General features: G+C 45.3%; 1 protein-coding gene across 1 annotated transcript in view; it reads left to right on the top strand.

The window, feature by feature from the left end:
- The first annotated feature begins 806 nt into the window (after positions 1-806).
- Positions 807-14,612, top strand: part of SUB1 (SUB1 regulator of transcription) — a 275,156-nt gene continuing 261,350 nt past the window's right edge. The window contains exon 1 of the mRNA XM_069627084.1: positions 807-928. The gene's annotated coding sequence lies outside the window, so the exon portion shown is untranslated. The remainder of the gene's footprint in view (positions 929-14,612) is intronic.

Genomic DNA, 14,612 nt, shown 5'->3' on the forward strand with positions numbered 1-14,612 from the left:
AAACGTATAACAAGTAAAATAAAAACAATAATGGGGGTCATTACGAGCATGGTGGTGGGGGAAAGAATTGGCTGTAACAGAATTAGTGCCACTTTCCCCGCTCTTCCATACTACGAGTACGGCCCACGAGTGGGGATATATCTCCAGCATCATGCTGGAGGTAACTAAATCCTCCCACTTTCCGTCGAAAATCAGTGGCAATTCTGCCAAAAAAGCAATATATTCCAATGGACTCTCAAAAAATGGGGATTAACTCCGCCACCAATGCAGGTAAATTGCAGCTGCAAGGGGGTTCTTTCAGTTGTAAATTCCACATTGCAGTGGCAATTGCCTAATAATTGAGCCTAAGAATGGCACGGTTGAGAACAAAAGGAAAATGATTGTGCACACCCCACTCCATTCATCTTCTGGATTTCGTCCTGCTCATGGCGGCTCTGAAGGTCAGCATTTTTTGTCCCTTCAGGAGTGGCCGAAAATGTCGGGAGTTCGAGTATGTTGTGCACATTGTTGAGAGACTGATATAAAGCTACCGTTGGTAAAGCGAGGCTTAAAACGCTGCCTTCTTGAGGAATTACAGAAGACGGTCAAAGGTTAATTTAATAAAATGTCTAATCAAGACGATTAATGTTTACTCATTTTAAACTAAATATATGTATCGGTTTTAAAGATGAATAGAAGCTCTAGCCGTTTCCCAGATTACTTACATAGAATAAAATGCCCACGTTTAAGACATGTTTTTAGTCAATCAATATCATGGAGTTTCAGAATATCTGGTTTCTAAATTCAACTTTGTCATTGTAACGAAGTGAAATGATCCAACGAGTACATCATTTCCTGCTTTGCTGCTGCATCTTGGTTGCTGCTCTACCGTCACTTCCGCCATCTCGACCACTCCACTACGCTGAAGAGGATCTGAAAGAGCACGCACGTAAGTGATTCTTTGACTGAAACGAATACATTTCTCGCTGATATATGCACATAGCTCCAGGCAGGGCAACATCTCCCTGTACCCCCTAATAGGTTTGCGGTAGGGCTCGTAACGTGGGGAATATTACTGGTAAGCCTTCAGACGGTTTTGTAACTGCCGGCGTTAAGAAAGGTAACGGAAAGAAGAAAAAAAAACAGGATGGGGGCTTGGTCGGTATTTTGGGGTTGTATGTCTAGTATTCAGAATTTGAAATCTGCCTTCGAGACAAAGATAGGTTAATGGGGCCAAGGAAGATGGGCGAAAAAAATGTGGGTAGCCATATTGGATTGGGAGGGTCTTCAGGTGCAGAGCGTGGAAAACTCACGTCCCACGAGCATTATACAATGGAAGCCAAACCAACGCGTCTTCGGCTGTCTTTGTAGCCGCAGGGTGGCCTGTAGTCGAAATAGACTGAAGTAGCTGCTGACTGAGCTGCACTCTAGAGAGCATTTTTTTTTTTTGCTGTCAAAAAGTACGAGTTTGAAACGCACTCCTGGTTTAGTTGTGCATTATGAAACGCATGACCTTTTTGCACCATAACATTAGGACAAAAAGTCCCAGTAAAGAAAAAAGCTGTACATCATAGTACTAGTATTTTTCGGGTTTCCATCATAACATTCGGAACATTTGGACTAAAAGTATCTGAATGTAAAGCCAACCTAGATGGTAACAGCTGGACCATGGTGCTGCTCCCTGGGCATATATACGGTACATGAACAATGCATATCTAATATCTGTAGACACTCTAAAACTGTTGGCTTTGTCCATGCTTGTTTTTAACAGCAGTGCAAGAGCACTTGTGTACTGCATATGAATAAAGTCGCTGAAATCATACTTGGTTGAAACATGTTTATTGCACCAATAATGCAAATACAACTGACATAAATATCACTGGCTGGCACTTTCAGCACCAGGTTTGAATGTATTGCTTGATAAAGGTAGCACAAAGAGATCCTAGGAGATTGTGTTTTGGGTGGAGAGGGTTTGGTAGTGGGTGGGAATGGCCATAGGAATTAGCATTGACATGAGCAGTGAATGTGTCGGTAAACAACAAAATAAACACCCACAAGCTGTGTATGCGCCTTGAAACACTTTTAGGCGCGCTATAAATGCCATATCCTATCCCTTCTCCCTCTTAGATGTACTCCAATTTATTGGATATTTGTAAGGCGCCTACAGACCAAATGGTGTTTCAAGGCGCCATAAGACAAAAAACAGAGGGTGTAACAAGGGAGCAGGATAACAATAACGGTCCTACTAGGCCTTTTCACATTCGTATTGTGAAAGTGCAGTAAAGAGGGGGGGGCAAAGTGCCAGTCTGCGCTAAATGCAAAGTACTAGGGTGGGAAGGGAGGTGCAGGGGAAAGAGTGAAGAGCTAAGGCGGGGGGGCAGAGGGGTAACCAGGCTAGACAACGTGCTATGGGGTGGCCAGGAGGGCAAGTGCCAGGGAATTGCATGGGGTGCAGGTGGAGACGGTCCACATGCTACGTCAAAGGAGAGTGGGTGGACTGGGTGTAGAGGGGCTGATTCCCTGTAGAACTCAGATGGAGCCATGCAGCCAGTCCCTGGGGCAGACAGGGTGGGAAGCAGGGGAGGGGGAGAGAGAAAAGGAGGGTCTTGAGCAGCTTCCAGACCTTAAGGAGATCAGGCTGAAGCCTGAGAGGGCCAGGGAGAACATTCCAGAGGGCGATATCTCAGCTCACGCTCCACACATTGGTCGGCTGCTTCCACGACCACCAGCCTAGCTTTAGAGCATCCAGAGGCATGGAAACTCATCCTCTGAACACCTGCTCTCAAACCTTGATTCTAACTCTCCCTCTGTCCTCATTGTACTTGGCCTCTCCTCTGCTTTCGACATAGTAAACCACAACACCCTGATCGCACGCCTCCGTGATACCTTGGTCATCACTGATCAGGCCCTGGCGTGGCTAACCTCCTTTCTCTCTGCCAGCCCAGCTGAGGTGAAACTGGGGCCCTTTCTCTCCTCTATCACTTTCTCTATTTGTGTTGTTCCCCCAGGGATCTAACCTATCCCACTGGTTCTTCAATTGCTACATGGCTACCCTGGCCCGTAGGGTAGCCACGTACACCTCCAACTTTCAGTGTTATGCGTATGACACACAGCTCTATAAGGCTACCCTCCGCCTCTTACTCCCCCTCGCTCATTCCTGACCGTCTGTCTGCAGTCCAGTCATGGTGTTCTGCAAACGGCCTCTGCCTCAATGCCAGTAAGACAGAGATTGTCCTCATCGGGACCCTTGCTCCCGCTTTCCCTCTTTCCCTCTGGCTGACCTCCCTGACCTTTGTGCCTCCACCCACGACGAAGGCAAAAAACCTGAGGTTCATCTTCGACTCTACTCTCTCCTTCTCTTCCCACATCTCTAAACAGTCCCGCTATCAACTGCACGTTCTTGGGGGTATTCTACCTTTTCTCACTTTGCCCCAGAGACTCAACGTCTTCAGAGCCCTTGTCCTCTCTTGGCTGTACTACTGCAACAGCCTCTTTCTCATCCTCCCTGCTTCTACTCTCCGTCCTCTTAAACTCATCCAGAACAGAACTGCAAGTCTTATTGTTGGCCTCAAGCCCAGGGACTGCATACCTCCAGTGCTGAAAACCCTCCACTGTCTGCAAGAATTCAGTTAAGATGCTTTGCATTGTCCACAAGGCTTTCTGGGGCCTGCGCCCTTTCTATTTGCAATGTTCTCTTCCTTAATACTATCCTTCCCGAGTCCTCCGCTCGTCTTCCTCCAATGCTCTACGAGTGAGCCACTTTCCCAAGCAGAGATTTGGGAGGAGATCTTTATCCTCTGCATGGTTTAGATATACGGTTTACCCTAAACAGTTGCATTACTTGCGTATAGTGTGTGCACTGGTCGCAGTGGTAGCAGGGTTGATCATAGGCTAGTTGGTGGTGCTTTAACCGTCTTGGGTGAAGAGCCAAGTTTTAAGGCCTTTGCGGAACGACCAAAACGACATGTCCGCTCTGAGAGCTAACGGCATGGCGTTCCACTGTTTGGCTGCGATCACTGGGAAGCTGCAGCCTCCAGCTTTTTGCAGTTTGAATCTGGGGATAGTGAGGAGGTGCGAGTAGGTTGATCGGGTAGGTCTGTTAGTCTGGGCTTTAGAGATTTGGTTGGCAAGATAGGCTGGGGCGCTATTCGACAAGCATTTGTGCGTTAGTAAGAGGACTTTGAATTTAATGCAATCACGTACTGGTAACCAGTGGAGGTTGCACCTGGCTGAGGAGATATGATCCTTTTTGGGGATCTTGAGGGTAGCTCTGATTTTTATTTGCAACTTACTGATAGTTTGAGACTGCAAAGAGGGAGTTGCAGTAGTCAATTCTCGATAGGATGAGCGCTCTGGCTAGTGTGATGCAGTTGTCTGTTAGAAGGCTTTGCTAGCTGTAATCAGTTTAGCAGTGTAGGCTGCTGATGAGGCCATGGCCATGGCTTTGACTTGTCTAGTAAGCAAAGTGATGAGTCCGAATAAACCTCTAATGTTTTTACCTCCTTGGCCACTGTAATGATGTTGCCATCGATATTGAAGGATTTGTAGGATTGCGGTAGTGAGTTTAATCTGGGCGGGTTGCCAATGAAGATTAGTTAGTTTGCTTATCGTTCAGACAAAGATCATGTTGTGCCATTCAAGCTTGGATCATGAGGCAAATGTTGTTGAAAGGTTTGGTGTCAGTTTCCTGAGATGGGTAGAAGTATTTGGGTGTCGTCCGCATAGTTGGTGTATGTGACGTACAGTTTGTCGAGGAGGTAAAAAAGAGATTTAGTGAACATTCTGTAAAGAGTGAGGGAGACGCAAGATCCTTGTGGGACTCCACATGTAACTGGGACAGGTCGTGCTGCTGCAGTGGACGAGAACGCTCGTAGTGCGGTCTGCCAGGAAAGGTTTGATCCATTTTAAAGCACTAGTTGAGAAATGGGCTGCGTGTTCCAAGTGTTGGCAAAGGATATTGTGGTTGACTAAGTTGAATGCAGCGGACAGTTCTAGGAGGAAAATTGCCAGGTTGCCTTTTATCTTTGATTTTGCACATTTGATTTTGAGGACCAGAAGGGCAGTTTCTGTCCCGTGACCTGGGCGGAATCCTGATTGGCGGAGGCCTAAGCGGTTATGGGTTTCTAAGTATTTTTGAATTTTTAGGTGCGTGACTGTCAAATTTTCAGGAGGAACAGCACGGTAGTAATTGTTCGGGATGTTTGGATCTAGGGTAGGTTTCTTTAAGCATGGGGAGCACCCATGCTTCTTTCATGTTTTCAGGTACGTGGCTAGAGTTGAATGAGTTGTTGATCAGGTTTGTCATAAACGGAGCAAGTTTATCAGCACAGTCTTTGATGAGGGTTGCCGGGCAGATGTCGCGTCGGCATCTGGATGGCTTTAATCCCTTGATGATTTTGAGTTTCAGCGGTAGAGATTGGGTGAATTCAAATCTAGGGATAGGGTTGTTGTGGGAAGGGGGCAGGCCAGATGGCAGGTTGACTGAGGCAAGCTTCGATGATTTGGCTTTGATTTTGTTGTGAAGTGAGGCTACTTTGTTGGATAAGGCATTTTGGATGTTAGTGCACCAGCGGAGATCCTTGATACAGTAGTCTGGGGTGGGGGCAGGTGATTCTAGCTCCCGTAGTATAGTGAAGAGTTCTTTGGTATCTGTGTTGGCATTCTCGATTCTAGTCTTACCCATCGAATAGATAGTGGCTGCCTTGTATTCAGTAGCTAGGGAATTCAGACATTTGTTTTCGATGGAGGTATTTGTTTTTCCAGGTGCTCTGTGCTTTTCTTTTGGCCGTACGAAGGTCCTTTAGGCTGTCCGTAAACCAAGAGTTGGCGTGGGTGATGGGTTTTGATTTGCGAAAGCCTAGCAGGGCCACTTTGTTGATGGCCTCTTGTAGGGTTTGGTTAGAAGGTGATAGGGTCAGAGGTAGTGTTTGCGTGGGTAATGATTGGAAGTAGTAAGGGAAGCATCTTGTCGGGGGTGATGTTCTTGTGGTTTCTTGCGTGTGCGCCACTGGGGTAAATTGTGGTAGGATGTTGGGCTTGGATGCGAGGCTGATATTAAATTGAATGATATTGTGTCTGACTACGGGCAAGGCTAGAATGTTGGTGAGACAATTCAGGTCAGCTAACCAATCTAGTGTGCGTCCTTTGTCATGTGTGGGGCTTGTGATTCTGAAGGTAAAGCCTTGTGCTTCCATAGTATTGGCGATGGTGGTATCTTGGGAGTCGGAAGGGTCATTTAAGCCTAGGTTGAAGTCTCCCATGATCATCATTTTTGATAGAGGTTTGGTGTTAGTGGTGAGAAGAGTGGCTATATCTTCCCCAAAGGATCTCAAAGGGCCGGGTGGTCTGTAGATAAGGTGGATAGTGAGGGCAGATGTGGCTGAGAGTCAGTTTGAACAAGATCAGTTCCCATGAGGGAACGTTTGGTTGGTGATTGCTCTTAGCTGGAGGTTGTTTTAGGTATGAGCGCAACTCTTTCCCCACCGCCCCCCCCTCCTTTGCACCCTAATCCTATCTTTCCTAAGGATGGTGTATCCTTCGGGGATAGCCATGGGGAGGATAGGACCTGCTGCTGCATGGAGCCAAGTTTGTGATTGCCAGAAAGTCAAGGTCATGGGTGGTGATGAGGTCGACTATGTCTAGCACGTGTGCCAGGAGGGATCTAGTGTTGATAAGGGTGCTCTTAATATTGGATAACGAGGATGTTTGCCCATTGTTCAATGGGTTAGTTGTAACCTTTCCTAATTTTATTTTTTTCTATGTCCTTTGTGGTTTACATATGGCGGGAGGCTAGACGTCTGTTTCTGAGTTCGAGGGAGCATGGAGCCGTGTGTGCCACGAGGTTTGAAGGAGAGATTTAATTTTTTTTGTTTTGTTTTTTTTGTTTTAGTTGAATTAACAACTTTTCAAATATTTTTCCTTAATTATCATACTCATATTACAATATCACATATTACAAAGTTAGAATATGAATACATCAAGTCTCACATAACATCAATAAAAGCAAGAAAGACAATAAAAATAAAATTTCGTATATTAGCATTCAACAGCTTCTTAACAAACATAAATATATTTATACAATCTACAGCCAAGTCACCCTCTAAATTATCATTCTTTACAACCAGGTAGAATCATTTCAAGATATTTGACCATTGCTATTTGCATGGTTGGCTGTGGATTTGAGAACAAAAATTGCCATATTTGATCACTATCCATATGGCCTTGTATAGAAATCACTGTCTTAAAGCATTTGTCTCGTACCACTATTAGAGCTGTGCATTCCACTACTAAGTTCTGCAGAGTTTCCTTCTGGTTCACATTCATACAATATCGACAATAATTTTGCCAACACCATTTTCCTTTCACACAATACATCTCGTGTGTTCCATAGATTAAATCTAAACTTCAAGAATTTCGCAAGAATGTTAGGGCAAGGGCATTTCATCAGATATTCCGCCATGACTCCATACCTCTTGGTGCCAAACAAGAGTATTGAAGTCTTTATATCGAGTGCAATTTATTGCATTAATGGGCCAATCTAATCAGTAAATTTTGGTTTTCTCCCGATCCGGGTTAGTCATTAGTAGTTCAATTGTTACATCCGCATCAGCTAAGCTGCTGCAGTGGACGAGAACGCCACATAACTGCAAATTTGTTTTTCGATGAAAGTAAAATAGTATGCTGTTACTTAAATGCCCGGGGTTTTTAATACCATCAGACATTTACGAAGTAACGCACACTGTTTCCAGGTCACCTGCAAATATGACAGGAGACCAAGTTTATGGCGTTTCATTGCTGTTCATTTCTGGGCTCTGTGAGTTCTGGTGTTTTCTGTTCAGTGGTGGTCATGGGTGTGGTTTGCAGGTCCACGGGCCAAGGGAACGTCCGTGTCTTGGGAGGGATGTCTTGTGAGTCAGGGGAGCACAAGTGCCATTTGCATGGGGCTTTTTGATTTGCATGTTAGGTCAGGGAGGCGATTTCTGTGGTCCCCCTGAGTATGTCATGGTGATCTATGTTAACCCTGGTTAGGTGGTTTGTTGAGGATTATCTGCTGTCGGGAGGTAGTACTAGACTACGCTAGTGGGAGTTTCCACTGAAGGAGAGTGCCTTAGATTGGATATGGCCCCTGGCCACGAGGGGTGTGAGGCTCACTTGGACTTGGTAGAGGGTTGGGCCTATCTGACTTTGTGTACAAGCGTTAGGCATGTGCCGCAATGCGGCTTGTCTACTTGTGTCTTTCAGTAGGTAGGCAAGGAGCGTGGTGAGAGCCTGACTAAGATCGATATGCAAGGTTCGGGCGGTATGTATTGAAAGCTTCTCCGTTTGTTGTGCTGTCGATGGAGGTATGTGAGCAGTTTGTTGCTCAATGAGTTGGGTGTGGGTTGCATCAGGATTGTCCTTGCCGTTAATAAGTATGAGCGGCGAGTTAGGGAACGTGAAGGTTGGTGAGCGAATAGCCGTCTGGTTCTGTAGACTTCTGAATGGACATTTCTCAAGTGTAAAGATGATGGAATCAGTTTACTTTAGAATGGTGTTTTGGCAAAACTGCAGCAGGGGTGTGGGGAGCTCTTAGGCAGTGAGAATTGTGAGAGATTGGGCAGTAAAGCTCTGCAGCATGAATTTGATATTACTAGTAATTTAGAATTGTTTGCCGTGTCGTGATCCTCCGTGCTCGGACAGGCTCAGACAGGGGCCTTTGGTGGGGGCCGGTGTTCGCCTGCCGGCTCCCTGATTAAACGGCCAGGCAGCCAATCGGAGCAGCATCATGCTGCATTGCAAAAACACTCAGTTGCTGGAGGACATGTTGGAGTAGAAGACCGAAGGGCTCTAGCAGGGAGGTGTTTAGGGAGAAGAAGTTGGATATGGCGGGTTCCAGGCCCCAGAAAGCCTTGTGGATGATGCAAAGGGTCGCTCTGAAACACTTGTGTACGTGCGCAATACAAATAAAATATCAATATCAAAAAGTGTCTTAAACTTGATCTTAGCAGCAACCTGGAGCCAGTGAAGAGAGTTTAGCGCTGGAGAGATGCGGTCCCTGGGCTTGAGGTCAAGGATAAGTCTCGCAGTCCTATTCTGGATTATTTTAAGTGGGCAAAGCGAGGATAAAGGAAGAGGTTGTTAGAGCAGTCCAGCCTAGAGTGGACCGGCGCTCTGGAGACATTGAGTTTCTGGGGGAAAGTGAAGAATGGGAGAATATGATATATGATATTTATTTATATAGCACCTATACATAATGTGTTTCAAAGCGCTTCAAGGCAAGGGAGGGAACAAAGAAAAATACAATGACATTCTTACAGGTCATCAACAGTAAGGATGTGAAATTAACTATCATACTCGGCCTGATGACATTTCAGATAGTGCAAGAGCTAAGAAACAGATAAGGAAGTTAGGGGGAGGGTGGGAAGGAAATGGAAACAGACAGGCGATTACTGTACTAGGCCTGACGACATTTCTGATAGAGCCGGAGAAAGCAAAAGGTGAGGGAGAGGGGTGCAGAAAGGTAGGGGAGGAACAAAACAAGCGACTATCATACTAGGCCTGAAGACATTTCAGATAGTGCTGGAGGGGGGGTGGGAGGACAAAAACAGTAAGGGGGGGGGAGACTAGGTCCAGGGACAATTCTGATAGAGTAAGTGCATAGAAGAAAGTAAGGGGAGGAGCTAGTAAAAGGGAGAAGGGAAAGGAGGAGAGAACAGAGTTGGCAGCCAAGAGTGGAGAAGCAAGAGGGGAGAGCGAATACAATTGCAGAAGTCAGTAGTAACACATAATGTTGCAAGCCAGGATGCAAGATGAAGATGGGAACAGCATGATTCAGGGCATGAGTACAAGATGCAAAGGAAGTCCAGCATGAGAGTTAAGAAAGGGTCACACACCGTGAATGAATGAAGTCCATAAAAGTCAAATCCAGCATTGGCCACAAGATGGTGATGGTGAAACCAGAATTTATCAGGACAGACTCCTGCAGAAGTAGGCGTGAGGGGGGGAGCATGGTATTAGAATTAAGCAAAACAAGCAACACCTACCTGTGTGCTAGAATGGTGGGGGCACAAAAGGACATCACAGCGGACCAGAGGGGGTGCAGATGGCCTGTGGGGACAGAGGGAGTAACACATGTTGGTGCATTCTTACCTGCTGTCTGAGCAGGGGGTCGGGCCCTGGGTCCTCCTGGTCCAAACAGGAATTGCCCTTTTCTTTGTCTAACCTTCGCTTCGGATGCCTGGGCGAGAGACACCCTTGATCTAATAGTTAAGAGCAGGAAGGAAGAGGCAGGGCTAAGAAAGTGGGTGGTGCTTAGGCCAGGTGACCTAATACACTTGCACCTGCTCCCCATCTGCAAAGGAAAAGAGGCTGGAGGGCTCCTTAAGTAGGGAAAAGAGCATCAGGCAGGAAGGCACCAGGTGGGCGGGGCTTATTAAGTGGTGAAAAAGAGCAGCAGGCAGGAAGGCACCAGGTGGGCGTGGCTTGCTAAATGGGGAAAAGAGAGGCAGGAAGGCACCAGGTGGGCAGGTCTTGGGCCAGGTGACCTAGATCAACTTGCACCTGCTTCCCATCTGCAAAGGAAAAGAGGCTGGAGGGCTCCTTAAGTAGGGAAAAAGAGCAGCAGGCATGAAGGCACCAGGTGGGCGGGGCTTGCTAATGCCTCTGAGAATGCCTCTGAGAAGGTGCATCAGATAGTGGGCCTTCTTGGCAAGGTCTGCAATGTGAGGAGAGAGAGACGCCCATGGTTTTTTTGCCTCACAAGAGGGTGAGGGCTGAGGGCCCATAGAGGGCGGCCAGAGGGTAGGAGGGAAGCTTGAAGGAGAGCTGTGTGTCATCTGCATAACACTGGAAGTGAGGAGAGAAGATCAGGTGGGCCAAAGGGGCAAGGTAGATCTTGAAGAGGTATGGCGAGAGGATAGAGCCTTGAGGGACGCCGCAGGAGGAGAGTGTGATGGGGCAGAAAAAGGGACCCAGTTGAACCTGGGAAGAACGGTCAGAGAGCAAAGGGGTCAGCCAGTCCAGTGCCAGGGCCGTGATGCCAAGGGTGTCAGTGAGCCGATATGTTGGGGTGGCATGATTGACCGCATCAAAGGCGGAGGAAAGAAAGAAAAACGGATGGAGGGTTGGAGTTAAGATTTGAGAGCAAGTCTTCACTGGTGTTCAGAAGAGCAGTTTTCTGCCACCTAATAGCCAAAACTAAGAAATTGAGGTAGATGAGCTGCTACAAAATGACATGGGGGCGGGGGAAGGCATGTTTGCTGTTAAGCCATTTCTTTCTCTGTTAAAGATTGCATATTAAGACTGTTCCTCAACACAAAAATCCAGAAGTTGGCACCCTTGCAAAAACAACCTATTTTGCTCTCATAGTATTATGATCATACATAGTATGTTTAAGCAAAACTAAAGATGCAAGGTGTAACCCAAAGTCAAAGAAAAAGCAAACTGGAGAGGTAAGAAATGGGTGAAAGCGCAGTTACGACCTCTGGCTCTTGGGCAAATTAATTCTACCGAAATCAAATAAAAGGACCCACTATTTTCATTAGTGGTGAAAATTGGGATCAACTACAAATGGTTTAGTGACGAATGCTCTACACAAAAAATACCTCATCTATGCATGGTTAAATGGACAGCTGTGCTCCACTCATAATAGCAATAGTATTTGTATATTAACCCTGGACATGTGGCCCGCCGCTCTCCGCAGCCAATTGGACTGCCCGAAACACAGGCTTTATCTCATGGTTAATCCCACCACTTTCCTAGCCCGATGAGCAACGGGAGGCCCCATTTTCCCCCGCTGGCCAGCAGGTAAGTACTCCCATGCCCCTTTACCCTCCCACACCTCCACTTCCAATTTCCACCTCAACTCTACCTGTAGCTGATGACGCCAAGAAGGAAAATATAGTATAGACGCATAATCTACTCCTTTCGAATATAAGGCCTGTTCAAATGGTAATTGCTGCACATTAGGCCTTCACACTAATTGTATACCAAATACTACAACACTATATCGCACATTATATTTGGAATTCACAGAAAACCGTGATGGGAGGACTCCCAAGAAATGGAATGTAGTGTAGGCACATACTCCACTTACCTGCCTGATACAAGGCACGTTCGAGTAGCATTTTATTAAACGGCAGCCCTCTAGATCAAAAGGATATGAAATGTTACAGCACCATTTTAACTTGTATAGTTGGTATCCCTACAAAAACAGATGAGAGAACTCCAGTATGGAGAAAATAATGCAGACACGTACTGTAATCACTTCCCCAATACACGGGCAACTCAAGTGGCATTTTTAAAGCATCCCTCAAACAAGGGGATACAAAATATTACATCCCCACGCATATATATATTTGGTACCCCCACGAAAAATAGGATAGACAGACTCCCAACAAAGAGAATCTGGTGCTGTATTCACCTTCCCAATACAAAGGCTATCCAAGCAGCATTGATAAAAGTTAACCTTTGAAATCAAGTGGTGAGCCAACTGAGGCTAAATGGATATTATGGTTGATATCTCATACAAAATTGGATGCGAAGACTCAAAGTAGGAGAATACAGTTCAAACATTTTGAATACAAGGCAAGTTCATGTGGTTGGTTGTTAAGCGTTAAGCATTGAAATCAAAGGGATACTGAATATTGCAGCACTGAATCGGTTATTATAGTTGGCATTGCCACAAAATATTATGGCTGAACTCCAAGAAGGAGAACATAGTGGAGCTATGTACTTCACTCATCTACCCAAAACTCAAAGCAGTATTAAAAAAAAATGTTTTTGTTAAGCGTAAGCCCTCAAAATCAAAGGGAATTACCAACCTAACAGCACTATATGACCTATAATATTTGGTAAATCATAAAATTGATCTGAGGGCTACAAGAAGAAAATAATGGTGGCACATACTCTTACTTGGTATGACGTCCTTTCATCGCGGGATGTTTTTTCAGGGTTTTTTTACCGCTAATTTCTTTCCAAAAAACCCATCCCATTTCTTTAGAAGATGCAGGGGCTTTGGGGGGAAAAAAAACAAAATTCGCTGGGTTGTTTCGAAAACAAAATAGCGGTAAATAACCCGCGAGAACCATCTACTCGCCTCCTTAATAAAGGCTAACTCAAGTGTTTTGTTAAACGTTAGCTCACAAAATCGTAGTGATGCCAAATGATGCAGCACTAATGTAGCAATTATAGTTGATATCCCTGCAAAACCCAATGGCAGGATTTACTGGGGTTACTGAAAACCAGACAAAGTTCCAATGCGGTTTCCGTAATGGAATTAGCAAAGTCGACCAGGCACTGAACCTGACTCTGCTCCTGGACAAGTTTGTTTGGGGCTATAAAGGAACAATATACCTGGATTTCACGGGCCTCGAGAATGGGGACCAGCGGGCAAACAACTCGGGCATTTCGAGTAACCTGGGGTGTGAGACTGGTGTGTAATAATCCCGTTCCTTTTTAATCTTTATATAAATTCACTTCCAGGCGTATTGTCTGATCTGGAGAGTGATGCTCCTAGGATAGCTGGTCAGAAGATATGTATACTTCTGTATGCAGATGACACAGTCCGGATAGCCAGAACAAAGACAGCCTAGCAAACATTGGTGAATGGGTTTAATAGTTATATGGGGCAGAAAGAGAATAAATGTGGGGAAATCAAAGGTCATATACGTGGGTAATAGCAAACCTCTGGGCAATGCAATATCTGTAGAAGGCCAAAAACTGGAATGGCCTCTTTTCATTATTTACGAGTCAAGATTTCACGTGACTCGAGATGGCTCGTGCGTATCGAGGAACAAGCGGTGAAAGCTTTGCCGATTAATGGCTCAATTGTAAGGTTTGGTATAAGAATGGGTGGGCCGCCATTAGAGCACATTCTTTGCATTCACATGGAAAAACCTGTGCCATTGCTGTCATATAGTGCAACAGTTTGGGGCCATCAACGGGCAAATTCATACCAGGTTTTGCGAAAACCAATTTCTGGGTTAAATTATGATAGATTCCTGTGGGACTTGATAAATTAAGAGCTGATTTATCATTTAAACAGGACATCATATCTCAGCAATCACTGACTTATTGGTTACGTCAATGGGGAAATAGTATTTGTTGCTAACTCAAACTTTGTTAGATACATAATGACTTGGAGCGTCAGCAATTTTTCCCCCTGGCTAAATTACATCAAGTCTTCCTTCCACAGACTTGGTTGCACTCACCTCTTGAATGAGGGCTTATGGCAGGCAATGCCGAGGAGAGTTAGCTTGCGACCAGTTTTGCCCGTTATTAAGCTAATGTTAGGAGGGAAATTGAATTAACAGATATGCGCATGCTCGCAGTAGGAATGTACATGACTTAACACATTTTCTACTCTTCTGCCCAATATTTGTGTTCCCTAGAAAAAGATTTCTCTTTCCATTCTTGAGGGAGTCTGGCACGTAAAAGCTGATCTTAGGCCCCAGATTTGACTGCAGCACAGTGCATGTATTCTTATATTGAGAACGCCCTTTCGCTTCGCACTGAGATATTACCAAATTAAATTTTTAAAGTGTTGCTACTTTTTATGCATGTTATTTTACTATTGCATCCTTTGATGGGAATTTTTTTTTTTCAATAAAGAGTTGATTGATGGGTGGCAGGACTTCAAGAAAGAATATAATGCA

This window comes from Ambystoma mexicanum, chromosome 6p (assembly GCF_040938575.1).
Source record: "Ambystoma mexicanum isolate Mex_15411 chromosome 6p, UKY_AmexF1_1, whole genome shotgun sequence".
Classification (NCBI taxonomy): domain Eukaryota; kingdom Metazoa; phylum Chordata; class Amphibia; order Caudata; family Ambystomatidae; genus Ambystoma; species Ambystoma mexicanum.